We start from the raw sequence: 27,152 nt of genomic DNA on the forward strand, positions 1-27,152 counted from the left end.
AATCAAAAGACACAGGCTATCAGATTGGATTAAAAAACAAGACCCATTGATATGCTGTCTGCAAGAGTCTCATTTTAGACCCAAGGACACCCCCAGATTGAAAGTGAGTGGGTGGAAAACCATTTACCATGCTAATGGACACCAAAAGAAAGCTGGGACGGCAATCCTTCTATCTTACAAATTAGATTTTAAACCAAAGACTATAATAAGAGATGAGGAAGGACACTATATCCTACTTAAAGGGTCTATCCAACAAGAAAATCTAACAATTATAAATATCTATGCCCCTAACATGGGAGCAGCCAACTATATAAGCCAATTAATAACAAAAGCAAAGAAACACATGACAACAATACAATAATAGTGGAGGACTTTAACACCCCCCTCACTGAAATGGCAGACCATCTAAGCAAAAGATCAACAAGGAAATAAAGACTTTAAATGACACACTGGACCAAATGGACTTCACAGACATATTCAGAACATTCCATCCCAAAGCAATGGAATACACATTCTTCTCTAGTGCCCATGGAACATTCTCCAGAACAGATCACATCCTAGGTCACAAATCAGGTCTCAACCAGGACCAAAAGATTGGGATCATTCCCTGCATATTTTCAGACCACAGTGCCTTGAAACTAGAACTCAGTCACAAGAGGAAAGTCAGAAAGAACTCAAATACATGGAGGCTAAAGAGCATCCTACTAAAGAATGAATGGGTCAACCAGGAAATTAAAGAAGAATTAAAAAAATTCATGGAAACCAATGAAAATGAAAACACAACTGTCCAAAATCTTTGGGATGCAGCAAAGGCAGTCCTAAGAGGAATATATATAGCAATACAAGCCTTTCTCAAGAAACAAGAAAGGTCTCAAATACACAACCTAACCCTACTCCTAAAGGAGCTGGAGAAAGAAGAGCAAATAAAGCCTAAACCCAGCAGGAGAAGAGAAATAATAAAGATCAGAGCAGAAATCAATGAAAGAGAAACCAAAAAACAGTAGAACTGATCAACAAAACTAGGAGCTGGCTCTTTGAAAGAATACATAAGATTGATAAACCCCTGGCCAGACTTATCAATAAGAAAAGAGAAATGACCCAAATGAATAAAATCATGAATGAAATAGGAGAGATCACAACCAACACCAAAGAAATACAAACAATTATAAGAACATATTATGAGCAAATACATGCCAGCAAATTACATAATCTGGAAGAAACGGATGCATTCTTAGAGATGTATCAACCACCAAAACTGAACCAGGAGGAAATAGAAAACCTGAACAGACCTATAACCACTAAGGAAATTGAAGCAGTCATCAAAAATCTCCCAACAAACAAGAGCCCAGGACCAGATGGCTTCCCAGGGGAATTCTACCAAATATTTAAAGACTTAATACCTATTCTTACAAAACTGTTCCAAAAAATAGAAATGGAAGGAAAACATCCAAACTCGTTCTATGAGGCCACCATTACCTTGATCCCCCAAATCCCCAAAGACCCCATCAAAAAGGAGAATTACAGACCAATATCGTTGATGAACATGGATGCAAAAATTCTCACTAAAATACTAGCCAATAGGATCCAACAGTACATTAAAAGGATTATTCACCACGACCAAGTGGGATTTATCCCTGGGCTGCAAGGTTGGTTCAATATCTGCAATCAATGTGATACAATACATTAATAAAAGAATAAGAACCATATGATCCTCTCAATAGATGCAGAGAAAGCATTTGACAAAGTACAGCATGCTTTCTTGATCAAAACTCTTCAGAGTATAGGGATAGAGGGTACATACCTCAATATCATAAAAGCCATCTATGAAAAACCTACAGCGAATATCATTCTCAATGGGGCAAAACTGAGAGACTTCCCGTTAAGGTCAGGAACACGGCAGGGATGTCCATTATCACCACTGCTATTCAACATACTACTAGCAGTCCTAGCCATAGCAATCAGACAACAAAAAAAATAAAAGGCATCTGAATCGTCAAAGAAGAAGTCAAACTCTCACTCTTTGCAGATGTTATGATACTGTATGTGGAAAACCCAAAAGACTCCACCCCAAAACTGCTAGAACTCAGACAGGAATTCAGTAAAGTGGCAGGATATAAAATCAATGCACAGAAATCAGTGGCATTCCTATACACCAACGAGACAGAAAAGAGAGAAATTAAGGAGTCGATCCCATTTACAATGGCACCCAAAACCAAAAGATATCTAGGAATAAATCTAACCAAGGAGGCAAAGGATCTGTACTCAGAAAACTATAAAATACTCATGAAAGGAATGGAGGAAGACACAAAGAAATGGAAAAATGTTCCATGCTCATAGATTGGAAGAACAAATACTGTAAAGATGTCAATGCTACCTAGAGCAATCTACACATTCAATGCAATCCCCATCAAAATACCATCCACTTTTTTCAAAGAAATGGAACAAATCATCCTAAAATTTATATGGAACCAGAAAAGACCCCGAATAGCCAGAGGAATGTTGAAAAAGAAAAGCAAAGCTGGCAGCATCACTATTCCAGACTTCAAGCTCTATTACAAAGCTGTCATCATCAAGACAATATGGTACTGGCACAAAAACAGACACATAGATCAATGGAACAGAATCGAGAGCCCAGAAATGGACCCTCAACTCCATGGTCAACTCATCTTCGACAAAGCAGGAAAGAACGTCCAGTGGAAAAAAGACAGTCTCTTCAACAAATGGTGTTGGACAGCCACATGCAGAAGAATGAAACTGGACCATTTCCTGACACCACACACAAAAATAGACTCCAAATGGTTGAAAGACCTAAATGTGAGACAGGAGTCTATCAAAACCCTAAAGGAGAACACAGGCAGCAACCTCTTCGACTTCAGCCACAGCAACTTCTTCCTAGAAACATCGCCAGGGCAAGGGCAAAAATGAACTATTGGGACTTCATCAAGATAAAAAGCTTTTGCACAGCAAAAGAAACAGTCCCCAAAACCATAAGACAACCAACAGAATGGGAAAAGATATTTGCAAATGACATATCAGATAAAGGGCTAGTATCCAAAATCTATAAAGAACTTATCAAACTCAACACGCAAAGAACAAAGAATCCAATCAAGAAATGGGCAGAAGACATGAACAGACATTTTTCCAAAGAAGACATCCAAATGGCCGACACATGAAAAAGTGCTCAACATCGCTCGGCATCAGGGAAATCCAAATCAAAACCTCAATGAAATCCCACCTCACACCAGTCAGAATGGCTAAAATGAACAAGTCAGGAAACGACAGATGTTGGCGGGGTTGCGGAGAAAGGGGAACCCTCCTACACTGTTGTAGGGAATGCAAGCTGGTGCAGCCACTCAGGAAAACAGTATGGAGGTTCCTCAAACAGTTGAAAATAGAGCTACCCTACGACCCAGCATTGCACTACTGGGTATTAACCCCATAGATGCAAATGTAGTGAACCAAAGGGCTACATGCACCCTAATGTTTATCGCAGCAATGTGCACAACAGCCAAACTGTGGAAACAGCCAAGATGTTCATCAATAGACGAATGGATAAAGAAGATGTGGTATAAATACATAATGGAATATTATGCAGGCATCAAAAGGAATGAAATCTTGCCATTTGCAATGACGTGGATAGAACTAGAGGGTATTATGCTGAGGGAAATAAGTCAATCAGAGAAAGACATGTATCATATGATCTCACTGATATGAGGAATTCTTAATCTCAGGAAACAAACAGGGTTGCTGGAGTGGTGGGTGGTGGGAGGGATGGGGTGGCTGGGTGATAGACATTGGGGAGGTTATGTGCCATGGTGAGTGCTTTGAATTGTGTAAGACTGTTGAATCACAGACCTGTACTCTGAAACAAATAATACATTGTATGTTTTTTTAAAAAAAGAAGAAGATAGTACGAAGGATAAAATGAAGGGGGGGGATATCGGAGGGCGAGACAAATCATGAGAGACTATGGACTCTGAGAAACAAACTGAAGGTTCTAGAGGGGAGGGGGTGGGGGGATGGGTTAGCCTGGTGATGGGTATTAAAGAGGGCACGTATTGAATGGAGTACTAGTTGTTATACGCAAACAGTGAATCATGGAACACTACATCAAAAACTGATATAATGTATGGTGATTAACATAATAAAATTTTAAAAAAATACATAAATGATTCGATGCACTTTTGACAGTCCTTTTTTGTACTATTTAAAATGAATTTTACTTCCCATGGGAAATATGGAGTTATATGAATTCCTGCTTTTCCCTACTAAAGCTTGTCTCATGATAGGTATGATATAATTTGAAGGTGGGAGAAAGGACTCTTCTCTTGATATCTCAAATTTCACTTTTAGAGATTAATTTCTTTTGGTCTTGAAGGCTTTTTTGTGACAAGAGTTCTCTATTAAAATGCAAATGCCCCTGGGAGTGGAAACATCTTAAACCAGTAATGAACATGAGGCTCCATGTAGCTCTAAGCTATGGCCAAGATCTAATTCTGCATTAAAAAGATGAAAAATGCCTTCTTGTTGCTATTTTCAAATACACCCAGATATTAACATTTTAATGGATAGAAAGAGGTATTTTTTCATTTACATTTTTCTAGTCAATAAAGTAAATAAAAGAAATTGCCAGGATGTGCATTTTAAGAATAGATCAAGATGAAGACTGGGTTTAAAAAAAAAAGAAAAGTTACCTACATAGTTACATCTGATTTTAAAAGTGTGAATTTGAGTTAACTTTTGATATGGAATCTTTATGCCTTTATCAAGATTTTATTTCACCAAAAATAGGCTATATATACAAAAAAAATTATTAGCATTTAGTTCAATTTAACAATTAGTTCATTATGAAAGGTTGATAGTCAAAATAACCATATGCTTTTAAATATGCCTGATTTGATAGGCATCTGACTCAAATTTGAATTTGAGTTTTTATATATGCTAAACAATTAGAACTATATTCAGTAACTTCAGTTCAACAACAACAACAACAAAAAGAATGGGTTCATAACAGATGAAAAAAAAAATCTAAGCTACTGTAAAAGTGTCCTGAAACACAAAAAGCAGATGGATTGGGCCTAATAGAACTCGGTAAACCACAGCATAAAGTGTGAGCAGGTGAAAGTCATCCTGTAGATAAACAGAAAGAAATACCAAGCTAAAAGTAAACACATACAACAAAACAAAATAAAACAAAATGGGTTCCTAGAGCAATCCATCAGAGCTCTTTATGAAAGAACTGTAAAGTAATTGTGCTATTTGGTCTCTACACACACACACACACACACACACACACACACACACCACACACACCATACACACACACAAAGACACATACTGAGCAGTGGGGCTGCAGAAGTTTTTTACTCTGGGCTAAAATCCAAAAAGTAAAGAAATTATGCTGACCACCTGGGGAGGGCTGACTTGATCTGAGGGCTTATTCCAAGTTCCTAGGAAAGAGAGAAGACAAAGAGAGAAGAAAAAAGAGGTAGCAGAAGACAGCTCTACTGAGGATAGAAACATAAAGTTCTCTGCTACCAGAATAAATCTCTTCTTACTTGGCAATGAGGAGATCAAAGCTGAGGAAACTCCATGACCATGCTCCTAAAAAGTAGCTTGTAACTACTATTTTTCTAAGTAGTTGAAACAAGAGGACTATACACCTAGAACCTAACTTGGTCCTTCCATTCAGGATAGAAGGCTGTGAAAGAAAAGAATGGAAGAACTGCAGGGAAATCCCATGGCACCTCACTCCATTAAGCCACTTAATGAACAGACCACTCATCTGAGTAAAACACCATGAAAAACTTAGAACAGAGTGAACACACAGAAAGAATGGTCCTGGAGGAAATAGACATAACTGAGATGTTAGAGGAAGACCTAGAGACAATTCTACGAATCCTCGATGAGTTTAGAGAAGGTAATATATACATAATATAAACTCAGCATTCTTTGATAAAATAACAGAAAACACAAAAGAAGTCTTTGGAGAGAAAATATAAATACATCTTTGTATGGAACCAACTCATTAGAATGATCACTGTTGAAGACAAAATGTATAATCTAGAAGCAAATGTGGAGTCAAAGACAGAAGATATGAAACATAAGAAAGAGAAATTCAGAAACTAGGAGCATGTATTCAAGAATTATATAATGTGTCTAATAGGAGTTCCAGATAGAGAGAACAGAGGCAATGATGATAAAGAAACTATGAAAGCAACAATAGACCAAAATATTTTCAAACTGAAGTCAGGGATGCAATTTCAGTTTTAAAAGGGCCATCAGACCTTGAGCAAGATAAAGAAGAGTGTACATGTGTATTTGAACACGAATACACACACACACGCTCCCACAGCAAATCCTTAAAAGAAATCATAAGCAAAGACTTTGTGGAAGGAGTGAGAGTTTCAGGCAGACTTGAAGAATGGCTATGATACAAGAAGGTAGAATAAAACGAAGAGAGAAGTAGCTGGAGATGCAGGTAGGGTGGTGCAGAGAAAATCTGAAGGAGAACTTAGATGCTAATATTCTTCTATTACCAAATTTTACATTTAAAAAATTAAGGAAATGAGAAATGCAAGTCAGTTAAATGCCCCAAATGTTTATAATGACTAGTCCTTGCTCACTTGAATTGGGAAAGAAATGAGTTCTTTTTTTTTTTTCCCCTGACCTTATCACATACTTAGCACACTTCTATTTTTGGATGGACACAGCCAGTTTTGAAAAATACATGAAAGGCCGCTTTGGGGATTGGAGTCCTAATGTTGGCCCAGTATATTCATCTTGTTTTGAATCATAGTATAATGAATAATTCTGGTGGTAATGACTGAACCTCCGTATTTATAGAAAACTGACATTTCTTAAACATGAAATTGTTCCTGTTTCTATGTAAATGAAGCTCTGCATTTAGGTGCAGTGGCTTCTGTTCATTTTACTTGCTCTGTCTTATTTAAATCAAAAGATTGTATCACCAATCTTCACCCTGTGCCACCCCCACCCTCCAAACTGCCATGCATTCTCTGTAGGGTCTTTGCTCCTGCTCCAAGAATATTTTCCTTCCCTTATGTCTCTCACCCAACATGCTTATTTTGTACTTTCTGGATTACAAAATTATAAATATCTTATAATCAAGTAAAGTTGGTATATCAAACTAAAATAAAGTGGGGTATATGTGTGTATTTTATCTTCCTTCTCTCCTACTCATACACAACACATGCATTTGGAACATTTCCCTTCTTGACATGGGTCTTGCCAGTGTTTTCTTTTTCTGGCAAGATACAAAATCTGACAGGCAAGAGGCCACCTCTCCTTTTAGGATAATTTCTGTCTGAATCAGCTTAGGCTAAACATAACGAAGTACCATACTCTGGGTGGCTTAAACAACAGAAATTTATTTTCTCACAGTTCCGGAGGCTGGAAAGTCCAAGGATCATGGTGTGGGCTGATTCGGTTTCTGGTGAGAGCTCTCTTCCTGGCTGGTAGGCCAAGGAAGAGAGCTCTTACCATATTCCCATGACTGTATTCACGTGGCTTTCCCTTGGTGCATGCATGTGGGGAAAGAGAGCTTTCTCTCTCTTATTCTTCTTCTCATAAGGCTATCAATCCTACCAGTTTAGGACCCCCACCCTTATCATCTCATTTAAACTTAATTACCTTCTGAAAGCTCTGTCTCTAAATATAGTCACAGTGCGGGTTAGGGCTTCAACAGATACATTTTGGGGGAGGGGATAACAATTCAGTCCATAGCAACTTCTACCTGTGGAACATGGCATGATGCCTCATAAATACGGAAATTTTTTTCAAATAATTATTTTGAGCATTTTTATCTTATACAGGTGTATTGAAAAAGCAGATGTATGTGGAAAGGAGGGAACAATTCAATCCAAATCCCTTCCAAGATTCTAAAAATTTCCCTCTGAACTTTTTTAATTTTAATATTTTGTTAGTGTTTTGACTATGTCCTCCCTTTGTGACTCTAGCTTCTGGAGCACATATGACCTGTATTCCTTCATTGAAAAGTTAATCGTGCACTGTCTTATGACTATTGTACTATAAAGTAAACTGCTTTTTAATCTTTTATTCTGATTATTTTTTTCGTGTGTTTCTTGCTTTTCAATAGGGTTCTAAGTCACATATCATCAACATGGAATCCTGTATTGCCACAAGCTCCTTTATGGTTTTCAGGTATAGTAATGCTCGGCATGAAGGTGTTTACTGTTTTCTTTCTTCCTTCCTTTTTTTCTGCTTGTTTTAATCTACATGTACTTAATTAATGATTACATACCTAATGAAGAGAACATTAAATGAAAAGGTTTAAGATAGAAAGATGGTGGTAATTATTTTTAAGATACTTATTATTTCTAAAGGACTAGTGAGAAGGATGTAATTCATTCTTATAATCTTCTCATATAACTTTTCCCAAATTAGTATTTTATGGAATATTTTTTTGTCACTGGTAGGGTTTCCTAAAGCTGATGCTTAGGATGTAGTTTGGAGTTCAGGGTCTGTATTAAGGATCAATATCTGTAAAAGGAAGTGGAAGAATTGGAATGGGCAGAGGAAGAAGGTGAAGTGTGAGTCACATTCAGCAGAGCCTCATTCTACGCCTGGAGGAGATCTAAGCTAATGCATCTCATCAGAGTTGTCCTGCATGCATCTGAATCAGCCAAAACTTTATGTTTCTATCACTCACTGCATATAAGCTGCCCTGGGAAGGATAAGCCTTTGGGAGAGGTAGCATTTTGTGATTGAGGCAAACTCTTTTGAAGGAGTTAACAGCTCAGGAAAGAAGTCCTTTCTTGGAAGGGGATTGGAGCAGCACATTCCTGTGCCTCAGTCTACTCCTTTGAGCTTCTCAGATCCACTCCATATTTGTTCCGGAAGTAGCAATTTCTACTATTCCAGCGGGCCTCTCATTCTGGGTGAAACTTTGGAGAAGAAAGTTAGTGAAGCCAACTACAGTCCCTGCCACTGAAAATATTCTCAATTCTTCAACTGATACTTTTCTTTTCTCTACTATCCACTCTAAATCCTCCTCACTCTCAGCTACCATGGCTGCTGAGCTTCAGAGGTCATTCCAATTCGTTATTAGGACAGCAACTTCTGGTTGGTATAACATGTGATTCTACCAGTGAATTCCATGCTTATGGGCCCATTCCCACATTTACTTTGCTGAAAGAGGACTCCTATGGTTGACAGTGTTATATGGGACCCCGTATAGATAGATCTAACACTCTAAGCCACTGGCAAAGTAGTGCTGGCTTGTGCCACAGTCAGAAAAGCAGAGTGATAACTGGAATGTGTATTTATTACTATTAGAACAAACATCTAGTCCTTACAGTTGAAAGTGTTTCAAGTATGGTTAACTTGGCCTCAAGTGGCTGTATCGTCTCCTTGAGGAATACTGCCACATCAGGCGCTCAAGTGTTCATCTCTGTCTCTGGAAGGCGGATAATCAGAAGCCGTAGTAGCCAAATCAGCCTTTGTAAACAGAAGACCATCCTGTTAGGCCCACGTTTAACTTCCATCCCTCCAACTATGACCATTCCATTCATATGCTTATTGTGTCAACCCTGAGGTGGCCAATGACTGAGGCTGACGGATAACAGTGTTTAAGTCATTCTGTCTACTTAGGTGTTTAGTGTCTTGTCCCTGAGGTGTAGCCTCTTGTAGGGTATTAATATGTGACACAAAGATTCTACTTCATGCTCATTCCCAAATGTTCCTCCACATATCTAGCTCAGACCTCCTTCCCAAATTCCAAGCTCCTGGCCAGCTAAGCCAGGCTTTTTACCACTGCCCAAGAGTTTGTATATAATCTCAAGCCACTTCTTCTTCCATACAATTTGAGAACCTGGTGCCCTACTCCACCCGAGATGATTTTTCCATAGCACTGTTTTTCCAGCCCCTCCGACCTGAGGCTGCTGTGTAGCTGCCATTCTTTCTTGGCTTGTCTTTATATACGAAGCTGACACATCTAAAACCAAACTGGCTTTTTGATCCAGCTCTTAAGGAACTGCTCATATGACCATAGGTGTGAGCTGAGGAAGGAGCTCTGGAGCACCACTAGGGATGGCATGGGAGTCTGGGTTACCAGTTTGATTGTGCCCCACTCATGAAAAAACTGCATCCTCCCAGACATACCAAATGCCACTTGCATCTTATGATGGAATGCTAGGCCTGCCCCATGTTGTGACTCGGTGAAGCTGACAGAACCTCACTCATGGTGGGAAGTTCCAGATGCATGGTCTCATGTAGTGTCTCATAGCTTGTCTTTTATTTGTATTAGATGTCCCCAAACACCTCTGAATGCTAAACAACTAAAAATGTCACTGACATGACAGGTCTCTGAACCTTCATAAGGTTTATCTTCTATCTTCTGAATCTCATGGGTCTTACCAAAGCCTCCAGTGTGCTAGCCACTTCTTGTTCACCCAATTCAATTAGCGTAGTGGAGTGATTTCAATCACTCATGTATTTCCCAACCTGCGTCCTAACCTTGGAGTAACAGAGTTGCATTGGTTGACCATTTAACCTCCTCTGGAGCTAAGCCACTGTGACTCTTAAGTCCTAGGTCTTATCTTCAACTTTCTCTTCTCTCCCAGGTCAGAAGATGAGGACATCTTTGTAAGCTACCAGAAAACCACTCTGACTTTTAAAATTGACTTTCAGTTTGCATGGTAACCAATCAAAACTTTTTGTTATCCTTTTTAGGAATACCAGTGGTACTTAGCAATAGTCACACTATCCCATCACCCATATAGATACTATTTGTTCTAGATTTCTCAAACACTGAAAAATCACACCAGCTATTGCATTCTTTTACATTAGTACAACATTCCAATTTACATTGGTGATAATTTAATCAATTCGACTGCCACAAAAAAAGCCCTCTGTGCTTCCCATACAACCAGTAACGGAGTCTCCGTTGCCTGTTGGGTAGTGAACTATCTTGCTTAAAAATCTCACCTCATGGCCTGTTTTCTTGGACCACTCCCGTTAACAAACTCACAAATGAGTTTCTCTAGAAATAGTTATGAGATGGAGCTTGGTGTTCTAGTTACTTATTGAAATTAATCATGTGAAAGAAAGGAAGAGAAAGCATGGGGAAGCAGAGGAAAAGTGAAACTGCTATTCAGGCTCAACAAATACCTCATCCCACCCCAGGGGGGAGCTCTGGAGCTAGTCAAAGCTATCTTACATTTGGCCAAAATGGTTAGGCCTTTATACTCCCACCTCAATAAGCCACTGGATGTGGGCTCATCTCCCTCTTGACCACTGGTAGTATAAACCCTTGGGTGAAGCTCTCTGTGACTGAGGAAAACTCTAAAGGAGCTGATGGCTAGGACAAGAAGTCCTTCCTTGAAGAAGTATCTAGATAGCATATCTCTGAGTCTACTATAATTGTTCTACAGGATGCTAATAGAAGTGCTGGAAAATACTGCTGCACTCTCAAGTTGTAACTGCTCAGTTAAAGAAATTTAAACAGGTTTCTTTACTGCAGAACTTCTCAGAACCTTTAAAAAGCTAATGTATAATTGTGATTCCCTAGAGAGGAACCAAAAAAAGTTCCAAGATGGCTTTATTTAGTTTATGCCAGTTGGAAAAAACACTGATCCATTCCGATAAGTAATTTCTTACAATGATAGAGTTCCAGATAAAGTCGTAGTCCTGGGGAAAATATATTTACACATCAGTATAACAGAACGCACCACTTCCCAACAACACAAAGAATGGTTTCAGAGTCACAGCAAGAAGCAAGGTGTGGAGGGAGCTGTCACTCTTAGGATGGTTTTTGAGATGTGATTTTTCTACTAATAAGCAATTTCAACTGAGTGTTTTAAGGCTGTCTACTTTTAAAGTACTTAAAGTACTAGTTTACCAAATCCACCAGTCGTGTCTACCCAATGAATTGATACTGTCTGAAGAAACGGGGATTGAAAGGTGAACTGTGCTATGTTTTTGGGCAGTTATCAAAAATATCTGAAAGGGAAGCAACCAATGTCTGGACTGACTATCTTACGGTCAGCATTATTCTACAAAAATGAGGTTTCCCCTGTGGTGTTGTATTTTAAGTGCTCAGAAGATCTTTTGGTTATACCTTGGTCTCTGACTGTGGAAGAAGAAGAAAAGGTCTTTTGCTCTTATGAAAAATATTTAGGAAGGAATGTATTTTTGTTTTCTTCCACTAAGATAGTCAAAAGTTTGATTTGTGATGAAAGCTGGAAACAACTGAGTTGATCTGATTTCACTTCACTGTTTATAGGTTTGGTTGCACATACCTGCATATAGCTTAGACTTCGTAGGCTCTTCTTAAAAGAAAAGGTGAAGGCAGGTCACAGTGGATTTTCACCTATTGTTTACACTAAAACGTTATACCTTAGTAAAAACAATGTCCTGTACTGGAAATAATATGAGCGTTCTGATGGAACTTGATTTCTTGATGCCTCTAACTTGACCCTGCACAATTTACGTAAGGAACTGGCTGAGTTTCAGCTTCCTCTGAAGTAAAATGGAGATCTTTTGTGAGAATTAGAGTTATTTGTGAGAATTGGAAGCATTGTGTGTTCAAGCCAGTTCTCTACCCTGCAACCAGTAGGCATTCAATAAACGGTAAAAGTTATTACTGTTGTCAATACTAACACTGAGGTTACTATTTTCCCTTCTTTTTTCTGAAATTTCTATTTGATTTTAAAACCAGACAATTTAAGTATATAGGGATTCCCTAACTACTGGCTTCATTATGTATATTTAAATAATGTGAAGTGCTACAATGACGAACACAATTTCCTTTGGCAAAGATCTACTGCTTTTTGCTGAAATGACAAATAGCTATTGCATACATGACGTCAGTGAAGCTTTTAAAAAATTGCCCTCCTGTACTCACAAAGAGAACACCATCCCTAATGCTATGAGTATTTTTTTTGTAATTATTTGTAATGGAAACAGTGTAATAGAAGTTCTTATGGTAGCTTCCATAAGTGCTAATTAAATTATATGGTGAATACATGTGCAATTGATTTAAGTGCCTTAAATTCTTTTCAGCATTGTTATGAATAAATGCACGTATGCTTACAGAGCCTAATGTGGTACTTTATTCCATTATCTTGAGTGGTTTGCTTTCTATGTCTGTGATGAAAGACATACAAGGGAAAATGTGTGGCTGTCAAATGCCCAGTGCAATGAGAAATCAATTATTCCAGGAAGTGTCATAATAAGGTTACTAGCTTCTGGGAATATGAATATTATAGTCTCATTTGTCCCTATTTCTTCTGAAGATGGCATAGCTGCTTAGACCGAAGAGAGGAGGAGGCAAGGAGAAAGTGGGTTTGGGAGAGGTCTCAGAAGACTGATGTCCCCAGAGACATCCATATAAATAGTCTCCAGTAGACATCCATATAAATAGTCTCCAGTAGACATCCATATAAATAGTCTCAGGTGTGCAGATCCCACTGGTTTTGACAATGTTTTGACTTTATTAGGACATGAAAAAGATTTGAGGTATGTTTTTTCTTAATGCTATTAAGAAAAGTTTGATCGTCTCTTTCAAACTTTGGAAGGCTAGGTGTTAAAATGATCTTTACAAAATGAGAATAAGAGTACATAGAAGTTTTCCATTTTGTTTCATATTACTGTCCTTACTTGGTCAAATAAAGCACTGACGACACTTTATCAATTACCCAGGTTAGTCAAATGTTAAAGGTCCCCTCGAAAAGAAAAGTTAGGACTGCCAAATTATAGAACACGTGGTCGTGGTCCTGGCCCTGGCTCCTTTCCTTCACCAGCCATCCATTCTTCTAAATCCCTTGGAGGTAAAGCCTGAAACACACCGAAACCTGATTCACCATTATTATTACTAAATCATTTAAGAAATATTTATTTTATTTAACTTGCTACGTGTATGCTATGGAGGCTTCTTATGTCAAAGTAATATGTAAATGTGAGTGAGATGAACTTGCTTCCCCAGTCCATCCACCAGGAGTCAGTAGTCATAGAGTTTGAAGTCTCTGGATGTGACAGTGTTATAAGGAGAAGCAAGCTCCATTTTGTCAGATTATTTCATGAGAAATTAATGAGAGTGCTACTGGAGATAATTAACACTTATGTAGAACTCTAAAGCTTAGAGTCCTCTATGCCTCTTTTCAAAAGAACAAACCTCCAGCTAGTAAGTGCCTTGAATGCAGATTTTCTACCCAAATTCTAGCACTCTTCCCTAGAGCACAGGTATGGTCGATCCTGCAGTGAAGTGACTCCTGTACCGAGACTGTGAGTTTAAAGAGAGTGGTTCTCTTCCCTATTCCCCTTAAGGGTGATATGCTTTAGAAACTTGCTTCTAGTCCCAGCTTGAATCGTCCTTCATGTCTGGCATCACCTGTGCTGCCCTGTCCTTTCCTCCCGGCCACAGTGCCCTGGGCTCACCAGCTCCCAGAGAGTTCTCCTTTGTGCCTGGGGTTTGATCTGTGACCCCGAGATGCCACAACCCTGGGGCTCCTTCCACCTCAACTGTCCCATTATCACTCGAGGACAGCATAGCAGTTACCTACTGAGTACTTTGGTGAAGACAACTGGATCACAAAGCTACTCAGGGAATGCATCTGTCAAGTTTTTGGAGCTATGGTAGGGCAGCAGCACTGGCTAGCTCCCCACAGGCTCATCGTCCTAGCTGCCCCAACCATTTCCTCCCCTGGCTCACGTTGGCTTGGTTCCCTCAAAACTGGGTATGATAATGTGGGGGACACAGCAGCAACTAGATGACAAGACCCATGACCCCAAATTCCCTTTTCTGGTTCCCATACATGTGGACACATACACAAATCACTTCAAAGAGCAGTCCTGGGCATTCCAAAGCTTCCCAAGATAAACATACAAAATAAAATACTGTCCTTGGATTTTATTCTTAAGAGACGATCAACATCAGGCCAACTCGAATGTGCAGGACTTCAAAAGAGATGGGGAAGTTGAATGATTAAAGTGTCATTTTCACTGTTTTGTTTTGTGTTGTGTTTTTAAGTGCCAGAGCTCAGATGTTTCTGCAAGCATGTTTTTGCCTTTTTGCACAGTCCTAAGCAGCTCAAAACTGAATTAGAGCAGATTTTTGTAAACTATCATGAAGAATATGTATTTACCAATTTTAAAAGCTTCCTGAAAGATTTAAGAGGGCAAGAATATTTCAGTCACAATCCATTAACCCTATTTATCATCCATTGAAAATGTCTAAGTGTGAAACCGTTTTCAATCTCCACTAATGTGCCTAGAACTGATATAATGTATCGTACTTAATTTCCACACTGCATTATGTAGTTGCGTGTTGTATTTGTGCATCCAAAGGTGACAGATCTCACAAATTCAGGATTTCATCCCTGCACAGCCAGCCAGCATGACTGAGGCTTGAGCTTTCCATCCTTTAACAGAGCAGAAATCAGAGGTATGTGAGTTGGTTTCTCTTCGTTCCCTGCTCAGTATACCATATAGTCTCCCTATCCCTGAAAACGTGAAGTGGAGCACAAAATACGTAATGAGTTTGATTTAGAAATAGAACTTCAGCTCCCAAAGGTATTTCGGTGTGAGGTCTTATTTTGACTCCTCTGGCTATTTTCCCTGTTGACTTTGCACAATGTTTATTGAACATCTATTATATGTGACTGGATGGCAACTGGTACAAAAAAATAACATTTATTGAAAATTTACTGTTTTAGTCACTGTGCTAAATGGCTGGTGGGCACTGTTTCATGAACTACTCATACCAGCTCGGTGACTTAAGCAGTGCAGGTTTTATCTTTGTAACAATCTCACATATAAGGGAACGAAGATGCCAAAAGTTTAAGTAACTTGCTCAAGGACATACAGTTATTAAATGTGATACAAGCCCAGTCCTGTCTGACTGTAAAATCCAGCTCTTATTCTATAAAGCATGAGAAGTGCCAGAGCAAAGACCTGAGGAATAAACACCCATAAGCAACTATCATGTAGATTAGCAAAATGTCGGTCATTTCCTAGAGTATATGAAAGCAGAAAAGTCAAGTCAAACCTTAAGGCCAATCCAGGAGGGAACAAGAAAGAGGTGAGTCCAGTATGTGGGATGCAAATAAGAAAAGTAGTTTGGAGGCCAGGAAGTCTGCAGGGGAAAGCAGAGCAAAAATATGTGGGAAAGAGTATAGGGGAAGCAGGAATGAAGCAAAGAACAGGGCAAAAGGAGGGGCCAGAATTCGGATGAGGCATGGAGCAACAGAGGGTCGGACCTTCCATCAAGATGGGACATCTGCAAGTCAGCATCAGATGTTTGGCAACTTTCCTAGGAAGGCACATGCCAATTATCAAGGGTGAGTATGGACCAAGTGAACGCATTTCTCAGGAGTGGAGGTTAAAGAGCGCTAACAACTGTGGGTAACTGAAAAGTCATACCACTGAAATTGTTCCAATTTGGGCAGGAGGTTTATAGAGAGGGTTGCACTGAACAACTGCGTGGTGCATAGGACTGGAGAATGGTGCTCTATTGCCGGGTGCACGCTATGTGGCCGGACCACCCACCAAAAATGAATGAGCCATTTCTTACTTCCATTCCCAATTGGCTTCGGGCAAAATCAGTCATGCCCTCTTCTGTGATCTGAAAGCACTGGGTAAATACCTCTGCGTGGCAATGACTATGTTAGGGCACTGTGTGTCTCATTCACCTGTGAATACTCTGGGAGCATGTGCATTGAATTACTGTTATGTAAAACAATACTTATAAATAAGTCTACCTTTAATAAGTACACTCAACAGTCTTCTCCTTAGTGACACTTTTCAAACTTTTCACGGCTCTTTTGGCTTTTCCTTTCTTTCTGGTATTTCCCATGTAGTATTTGTTGGGGGATGAAGAAGGAGGTGACCAGGTCAAATGACAGGAGAGAAAGGAAGTGATACTAAGGAAGGGAAGGTGCCAACAGTGCATCTTAGGAACACAAGAGCCCACACCACCTGGAGATGGCTTAGCATCCATATGTGTGGGTGGACTGTCTCCTGTATGTTGTGGTCAGTACCAGTTCAACTCAGTTTACCTGCTTAGAGCCCTCTGGAAGCAGAACTACCCTCTTGGCTCTCTGAGGGAAAGGACAAATCCTTAGCCAGAACACTATTCTTTACTCTTGGGCTTTCATCCCCTGAACCGCACAGAAGGATCCTGCTGCGCTGATCGAGCTTCCGAGAAAGTAATGGTAGTGGAAGCCTCTTTTGCTGATGGCTTAGGGGAGAGCTTGCCTTAGCAGCTCTGTTAGGCAGGCAGGTTAGGAAGCAACCCAGCGTTCCTCCGTGTGCCCCTGTGCTTTGTTTTTGGTTTCGTTTTTGTTTTCTTGTCTCTGTGCTTTACCATGCATCCTGAGCCTGCCTTCTCATTCTGATTTCAATCACACATGAGAACGGATAACGTACTTCACTTCACTGGACTCACAGACACGCAAGTACATTATTAGTTGCAATCTTCAAACTACTAGATTCGCCCAGGTCAGCTGAGCTTATGAACTTTGCTTGCAGAGAAAGTGATAAGCCCTGAACAGTTACATTCCCAGAGGATGTTCTCTATGTAAGAAGTTAATGTGAATGTGCTGATTGTCTAGGTCCAGACATGGTAAAGAAAAGTTCTGCTATTCCCCTGAGTGACAAGTGGAAGGAGAGGACACAAATTAGAGGAGGACATTTTGTGTCCCTTACTGGTGTGGCTTCTTTAGCTTGGACTTCTCCCTCTCCACATCTGCTCTCCATTGAGGAGAAACTTAGTTTTGTGCTTGAGAGTGTGAGCTCTGGAATCATGCAAACATGAGCTTGAATGCCAGCACCTCTCCATGTTATATATGCTACTTAACTTTTTAAAGACGCAAGTTTCCTTATCAAAAATGTAAGTAGTTCTTGAAGGTAATGCCTAACACAGAGGGTATCAAATGGATTTCCATAATCATGAGCTTAGGCGTTCAAAACCATACCCAATTCTATCCCCCATTGGCTATTTTCTTTGTAGAACTACCATGTCTTAAAGTCTATACCAGAGCATGTAAAGATGGAATATGACCCTTGGATCCTCAGACATGTTATTTTTCCCATTTTCATGCTTAGAAAATGGATTGAATTGTTTCAAAAATTAACAGAAGCTTTCATATAAATATCCTAATTTCTAGCTTCTTTTGAAAATTCCGACGCTCTAGCAATGCTGGCCATCACCATTCCCACATAGCAACAATTACCACTAGCTCAATAGCTACTGCCCTCCTGGGACAAGTGGACTTTCCAGTTTGACAGACTCCATCATCACTATGTTGTCTCCCAGAAAACAATACCTACTGCCATTTGTTATTTTTCACTGGACTCTTACTGTGTCTGTATGTCTGTCTTTTTTAAAGAACAGAGGACTTCGGGCACCTGGGTGGCTCAGTTGGTTAAGCGACTTGCCTTCAGATCAGGTCATAATCCTGGAGTCCCAGGATCAAGTCCCACATCGGGTTCCCCGCTCAGTGGGGAGTCTGCTTCTCCCTCTGACCCTCTCCCCTCTCATGCTCTCCCTCACTCTCTCTCTCTCAAATAAATAAATAAAATCTTTTAATTAAAAAAAAGAAGACTTCTATTTATTTCCTTATTTATGCAGATTAACTTATTTTTTAAAAAATCAGCTCCCATTTTTTAAAAAAGCCTACTTGGATATTGACTGGAACTGCATTGAATAGATAGGTGCATTTGAGAATAATTGATAACAATATTGAGTTTTCTAATCCACAATTATGGCATATTTCTCTACTTTTCAGACTGTCTTTACATTGAGCAGTATTTTATGGTTTTTCAGTGTAGAGGTTTTACACATATCTTTAAAAATATTTGTTAAGTATCTGATATTTTGGATGCTATTATAAATAGAATTTTATTTTTAACTTAATTTTCCAATTTGATCATTTTTGTACATTCTCTTTATCCTGTGACATTATCAAATTCACTTATTAATTTTAGTAGTTTTGGTAGATTCTTTAGCATTTTCTATATGAAAAAAATCATGCTCCCCCCAATTTTTACAACTCTTCTTGTCTATTATAATTGATGGGAACTTCAAAACCAATACTGAAAAAAATAAGAGTGGCTATCATTGCCTTTTTCCCATTCCAACGAGAAAGCATTCACTCTGTCCTTCGGTGCCTTTTATTAAATGGACAAAGTTATCTTTTATTCTTAATTTGTTGAGAATTTTTATCATGAGTGAGTTTTCTCAAATGTTTTTTTCTGCTCCTACTAAGACAATTCTATAATTGTTTCTCCTCTGTTCTATTAATGTAGTTCATTACTTTGAATGGTTTACAAAAAAAAAAAATTCTTATGTTACCAGAAAACCCCACTTGATTCATCATGACATATTATCTGTTTATATATTGTTGGATTCATTTTTTAATTTTTTAAAATGTGTTTTATTATGTTTATGAGAAATATTAGTTCCTTCTATTGTAATGTTTTTGCCCCTTTTTGGTATAATAAAAAATATGGTCAAGTATTCCTCCTTTATCCAAAAGAATTTGTGTAAGATTTCTATGATTTCTTCTTCATATTACTGGTGAAATTTACTAACAAAATCATGGGTCTAAAAGTTATATGTATGAGAAAATGTTTAATTATGGATTTAATTTTATTCCTAAATATAATATTCAGATCATTTCATCTTTATACGTTTTGGCAAGAAATGTTTTCAAGTAATTTTTCCATTCCATCTCATGTTATTGAATTTATTGACATAAAGCTATTCATAATATTTTTATTAGCCATTTTATTACACATTAGGGTTTATGGCCCTAAAATCTGCAATGACATTCTTTCCTTCATCTAAGTAATTTGTATTTTTACTCTTTTCTTCCTGCTCTGGCTTGCTTGAGATTTATCAGTGTCATTAATTTTTTCAAAGCACAAAATTTCATCTTTGTTCATTTTGACTGTTTATTTTTCTACTTGATAGTTTATTTTGACTACATTTATTTAAGATTTTTTTAAATTTATTCATTCGAGACACAGAGATAGAGAGAGAGAGCATAAGCAGGGGGAGAAGCAGAGGGAGGGGGAGAAGCAGACTCCCCGCTGAGCAGGGAGCCCGATGTGGGGCTCGATCCCAGGACCCTGGGATCATGACCTGAGCCGAAGGCAGATGCTTAAGCATCTGAGCCACTCAGGCACCCCTTGACTACATTTATTTTGATTTTATTTTGATTACATTGATTTGAATTTCCTTTTTTATTATGTTATGTTAATCACCATACATTACATCATTAGTGTTTGATGTAGTGTTCCATGATTCATTGTTTGCATATAACACCCAGTGCTCCATGCACAACGTGCCCTCTTTAATACCCATCAGGAGGCTAACCCATCCCCCCACCCCCCTCCCCTCTAGAACCCTCAGTTTGTTTCTCAGAGTCCACAGTCTCTCATGGTGCTCCTTTTCTTTTTAAGCTTCCTGATGTAAAAACCTAGATTCTTGATTTTAACTTTATTTTCTTCAAAATATGCATTTCTAACTATAAATATAGCTCTAAGAACTGCTTCAGCAGCATCCTCCAAATTGTGATAGGTTATGTTTGCATTATTTATTCAGTTTGAAATTTTTTCTAAGTTTCCAAGTGTTTTTTTGTTTGACCCATGAATTATTAGAAGTGAATTATGAATAAACATGTTATCATTTCTAATTATTTGAGAATTTTACAAGTCTCTTACTGCCATTAATTTTTAATTTAGTTAGGGTTAGGGTTAAAGAACAGATTTTATAAGATTTAAGTATCTTCAGCTGAATTGAGACTGACTTTAAAAAAATTTTTTTATTAATTGTTGGGTTTAGTATTCTGTAAATATAAATTAGACCCACTGGGTGGACTGTGTTATTCAGATCCTTTATGTCCTTGTGTATGCTTTTGTCAACTTTGTCTAACAATGTCCGAGAACAAAATACTAAAATCTCCAACTTTGATTATGGATTTCTTTCTTTAGTTCTGTCAATTTTTGCTTTATAAATTTTGAAGCTCTCTTTTTAGTTATATTTAAATAATCTGTATTTAGTTATATTTATATTTAGTTTGTTTACAAACTTAGAATTGTCTTTCCATTGAGTAGACCCCTTTATCATTATCAAATGACCATCTTTTTGTGAAACACTCCTTTTCTTTCTTATGCTATTAACATGGCATATCATTCCCCAAACTCTTTTTTTCAAACCATCTGTGTCTTTGTATTTAAGGCGCTTCACTTTTATATGTTTGGGCCCTGCTCTTTTATCTAGTCTGACAATATCTAACTTAATTGAAGTGTTTAGTTTATTACATTTATGTACAAATTCGCTGTTGTTTTTCTATGCATTCCATATGTTTTTATTTTTATTTTTTTTACAGTTTTCCCCCTCTTTTCCTGCTATGTTTAGGTTAATTAAACACATTTTTTATTCCATTTTATTCTCTGTATAGGCTTTTTACCTATACCACTTATTATTTTTTAGTGATTGCACCTTCAATTTATCACAGTCTAGATAAAATCAATATTGAACCAGATATTTCATTCCTTTCAACTCATCTCCACATTCAACAAATGGAAGCATCTCACAATACGAGAATTCCATTTACACCTACTCCCAGCTTTTGTGCTATTGTTGTATATATTGTTATTTTACTTGAAGTACAAATCTCAACTTACAAGGACGCTACTACTGCTTTACACAGTCACTTCCCTTTTAAGATACATTTTCATGCTTCTTCACATATCTGGAATTTTTTATTTTCTACTGGATATTGTGCACAATACATTGTCAGGAGGCTAGATTGTGTTCTCTTCCTTTAAACAGTATTGAGTTTGTTTGTTTTGGCAGAAAGTTAATATTTTGATAATTCTCCATGAACCTGTGGAGGTTTGATTTTAGGCTTCATTACAATTGCCCTTACGGTAGGGTGTTGTCCTTAAGGCAAAGTGTTGGTCTTAGATAAAAGCCTGGGTGTTCACAGGATCCCTCTATTTCTGGCTGGGCTGGAGCACCTCTTTCTCCCATCACCTTGGGACTCCTAGTGTCCTTTTTTTGTACCTCCACTCCATGGCAGATGTTCTCTTCTAGGACGCCAGGGGTCTCACCCTGTACAGCCCAGGCCTCAGTAAGGTCGCCAGAAAACTGCACACAGATTTCTACACCCTCCCCCCGCAAGCGATATATAGAATTCCCTACTTTCCTGTAACCTGCCCTACAAGTTCTTTGGGCTTCAGAAGCCCCAAATCCAGTCTTTGCCTTCTAACCTCAGCAATATCACAATGCCTTTGCTTAGACTCCACCTCTATGTCAGTCAGAAAACTGTCATAGATCCAAGATGAATGAGAGGCACACCCTCAGAGACCGCAGGCCTGCTCATGGACAACACCTGAAAACCACCGCCTAACACATTTTGTCTGGCTTCAGAGTTCACGGCAAGATGTCAACTCTAGAACCAATTGCATGATGGCCGGAAACACCATACATTTTTTTTTTCTTTTTTGATGCATATCAGGGCACAAACTTGTAGCAATGTTGGAAACAGTAATTATAACTGTGAACTCACACGTTTTATGTATCACAAACAACTAATGCTACTACTAACTGTATAAAAGAAAAAAACAGAATTGTCTCTTTATTCTCCTAATTCAGAGTAATATAAATTCATTATCAAATGAAGAGACAAAAAGTAGGTAGCCAAGATATGTAGGGAAAATATAAAGACTTTGTAGAGGTATTTTAGGCAGTTAATGAAAAAAATATTTTGTTATTTTTCTGGAATTTGTGAGTTTTGTGCTATCAGTGTGAAAGTGTTGTATTCTTTTCTTTAACAAGAGTTCACAAGATGGTATAGGTTTCATGCCCCCCAAAAATGTGTATTTTAGAAGTTTGAAATATCCTATAATGGTATTTAAGTAAATCAATGGAGATAAAAAAAAAACCCATTAATAGAGTATGGAAGTTTCACTTGCTCAAAGAAGCATGAAATGATTTTTCAGAGGAGGGATAGAAGGGCATGGGTAGGTGATAAGAGAGCAAACCGATCTATTCTATCATCTGCATCTCCTTTTCCTTGGAGAAGATAAGTGCTAGGAAGATTTTCTTTGAAAGCTCAACCCGAATCACTGGATATACCATGTGCTATTAAAGGGGGTGGGAGGGGCGGATCTACCAAAAGACTACAAGGAAAAGCAAATATCTGAAGTTCAAATTCCCAGAGAAATAGGATACACGTGTGTACAAAGATAGCTATTTTCACCTCCCATTTTTAAACAATGTAAATAAATAAGTACATTTGGAGTATCAGAACAGACACACAGATTTCCAGTAGCAAAGATGATTCCTTCCCATCTTCCTCAAGTCCCAGCTTGTTTGGAGAAGGGGGGTGAGGGGAGCAACAATGCTTCCATTATCTGTTAGGCTCAATTAAGAGAACAGCTGTGTTCCAAAATAAACAAGAGAAGAGGCTATTTTGCATTAGAATGCATTAGGGGACCAGCACTGGGGGAAGCACAGATGGCTCTAATTAGGGACATTGGGAAATTACCATTCTCTTCACTTTTCCAATGGCTGTGTGACTTTCAGGTCTCAAGAACCATATCCTTACTCCCTATCATAGCCAATTAGGAATAGGAATTTTTAACACTGGCTGTGATGACTGCATTTTTTCCGAGCTAATCTTATAAAGATGGGTGCCCATTTCTCTTTTGGCAATTTATAGCATGCATGCTTGTTATGTATTGGGAAAAGGGGGAAAAAATTGGAGCCAGGTTCTAAAAAGATAGCTGGCAACATAGGTGTCTATGAATAAAGCTCTCTGGGCATTTAAAATGGAAATGTAAATGACACTATATGGTGTGTTAAGGCCCAAAGCTAACTGGCAAATTGAGAATCAGAAATCCCTGGTTCCATTCCTGTTCGACTATTAACTCATTTTATAAACTCTGTCCTCTTTTTCTATTTTTAAAATGTCCCTAATCAAAATTGTCCACTACTCAATACCTCTTATTTCTTTATCAACTTTCTGATGAGAGGATAAGATTCTCTAAGCTCCCCAAAAATAGAACTGAGCACATTCCAAGGAATAAAAATGAATTAGAGACAAATACAGAAGTAACATAAAAAGTGTGCTTGTCTGGGTGCTAACACTTGACTTGAAATCCGCCTGCCTGGTTGAGTTGGTAAAAGCTCTTGAAGCTCTGACTATTGTGTGTGGCTGTTGGGAGCTGTTGGACACTTACTAAATTTTATCCATGTAGAAGACTCACTGCACTCAAGATGAAGCACAGTCTTGCAAGTGGTACATTTTTATAGCACTATCGTGTGCACTGAAAATCCCCATTCAGATAAAATATTTGCTCTTTGTTAAGTGGATCTTTGGTGAAGTCTCTGGATGCACAATGGGATATTCAACATACAATGTTCAGGGGAAATGTAATCATGGTTATTTTTAATATTTAAAAAAATAGTTAAATCTCTAATATCCCAGCGAGAAACTACCGGCTTCCTAATTATAATCTAAAAAGAAATATGCCTTATTCGTTTTAAAACCCCAATTTGAAATCAGAAGTAAATGTAGACAAGTTTTGAGATATTTCATTTTCAAAAAGTTACTGTCTTGTTTTCAATATTTAAATTTTAAGTATTCAAGAAATTTTATAAGAAAATCAATTATTATTTTTGGTAATGCTTAACCTACCAGTGTCTGTAGTGGATCTTCTACCCAAATCCACCAGAAATCTCCCCAAGCCCCAAGCTCACCCCAAGCACTGGCCAAGATGCCTGGTTTTAACTGAACACCCTCCACCCTTGAGGACCCTACTTTTAATACAGCTTTCTCAAATTGTGACCTTAGGGACAACAGGTGAGGTTGATGTCCTCCTTGCTCTCGACCGCTACTTCTCACCATCTCAAGAAAATTTCTGCTGCTTTGATTTCTAGGCCTTACAGCAATTACCACCCTCCTCCTTCCTCATTGCTGTCATCTATCACATTTTGATTATGCCCTCTTATTATCTATAGACTTTGGCACTTAGTCCATAACCCCTTTCTCCATTCCAAGTCCTGCTGTAAATCTGCGCACTTCATCATCTCCATGAATTCCCTATGCAACATCCTGGCTATTATTAATTTCTTTGAACACCTCCTCCTCCAGGGACCTCCACTACCACTCCATCTTTTGTGCACATTCCCTAGTGTAACTTGCTATACCCTCTATACTACTTTCAAAATTTATCTCTCGCAACACACTATTACCATCCTTATTATCCTCTTTACTTTTAAACATGATCAAGTATCTCTCACAAAAAGAACAAATAAACAAAAACCTCTCTTGACCTGCCATTTTCCCTCCTGGTTCATCCAATATCCTGTCTCTCTATTCCTCTTCAAAGTCAAACTTTTTTTTTTTAAGATTTTATTTATTTATTTGAGAGAGAGAGAGAGCGAGAGCAGGAGCACAAGCAGGGGAGTGGGAGAGGGAGAAGCAGGCTTCCCACCGAGCAGGGAGCCCGATGCGGGGCTCGATCCCAGGACCCTGGGATCATGACCTGACCCAAAGGCAGATGCCTAAAGACTGAGCCACCCAGGCGCCCCCAAAGTCAAACTTTAAGAGGACTTATATGTATCCAATATCCACACTCCATTCTAATGTGGTTTCTTCTCTTCATTGTTATCAAATGCCTCTGTCACTGAATTCAGTGGGTATTTCTAAATTCTTATTCTACTTGATGCTGCTGACCACTTCCCCCTTCTTACAACACTATGTTCTTTTGCTTCTGAGACATAGCACCGTTCTGCTTCTCCTCCACCTCCATATCCCCTATCTTGTCTTCTCAGACATCTCACCCTCCATCCTCCAGGCATTAAATTCTGTAGTGAGTGCTTTCTAAGACTCTATACTTTACGCCCTCAGTGTTCTCTCCCTACCAGAATTTATCCATGTCCTCACCTTTAATTGCCACTAGTGCAATTTACACACCAATGTTTATCTCCAGGCAGACTTTGCTCTGCAGTCTAGATCAATGTATCTACCTGCTTAGTGGCATCTCCACTTTGATGTCTCAGTGATACTTCACTCTTAAAATGGCAAAAACCAAATTAATGATTTTCCAGTACCAGCTCCCTTTACCTTGCACCCCAGATAACTAAATAGGAGAAACTGGTTCTCTTCCAGAATTTGGTCAATCCCCAAGTTGATTCTTACAAACTCCATCTTCATCATTCTGTATTCATTTCCAAGTTCTAGCTAGGCTACCTTCTAATCATCTCTCAAATATATCTTCTCATGTTCATAGCCACCATCCTCACCCTAATCCAACCTGGCAGTATGTCCTACCTGGACAGCTCCACTGCAATAGCCTCCTAACTGATCACCTCTATAAGCCCTTGCCTCCTTTCAATCAGTTACCCAAGTGATCACTTCCAAAACTAAACTTACCATGTTACCCTAATGCTTGAGATACTTAATGGCTCCCCAGTGTACTGAATATAGAGACCTAATCCCTTCTCCAGTGGCCAGTTAAATTAAACTCCTTCAGGTCTCCTCCACATGTGGCCCTTCTGGAAAACCTTCTCTGGCTTCCTTGATGTCCCTCACCTCCTGCAGCACTTTGTGAACTGGGATTCAGCAAGTTCTGAGTTGAGCTTGCATAAGATTGGTCAGTAAGCAATAAGAGAAGTCAGAAGCCTGACTGATTCTTCGCATAAAATCTGAAAATGCTGCTGGTAGAATTCTCCAGCAGAAAAAACCCTGTCTCTCTCAAATGCCATCACGCCTCCTCACCAAGAACAATCATTTGTAATTTCAACAGATTGTTTTTTCCATGCTGGTAAACATGGTCTTTTTACCCATTCACAATTTAGCTGAGAGCAATCAGCAAAAACAGAATGAAGAGGTCTTTTTGCCTTCAGAAAAGTGACAGCAAATATTAAATAGCATTTAGTGTTCACCATTTCAATAAGCTCATTAGAGGCTCCTAGTCTAACTTCTATAGAATTATAAGGCTATAATAGAAACATTTACCAAAAGTGCTAAACCATTTTTCAGGATGATTTGGTGTCTCCAATATTAAAGAGAATCGTTCTGGAACACATTTTCACAGATCACCTTAATTCAACTTGAACTAAATTCATTTATGAGAGCTGCTGGCCTGTACAT

This window comes from Callorhinus ursinus, unplaced genomic scaffold (genome assembly GCF_003265705.2).
Source record: "Callorhinus ursinus isolate GAN/ISIS: 27379988/994484 unplaced genomic scaffold, GSC_fseal_2.0 scaffold10, whole genome shotgun sequence".
Lineage (NCBI taxonomy): Eukaryota > Metazoa > Chordata > Mammalia > Carnivora > Otariidae > Callorhinus > Callorhinus ursinus.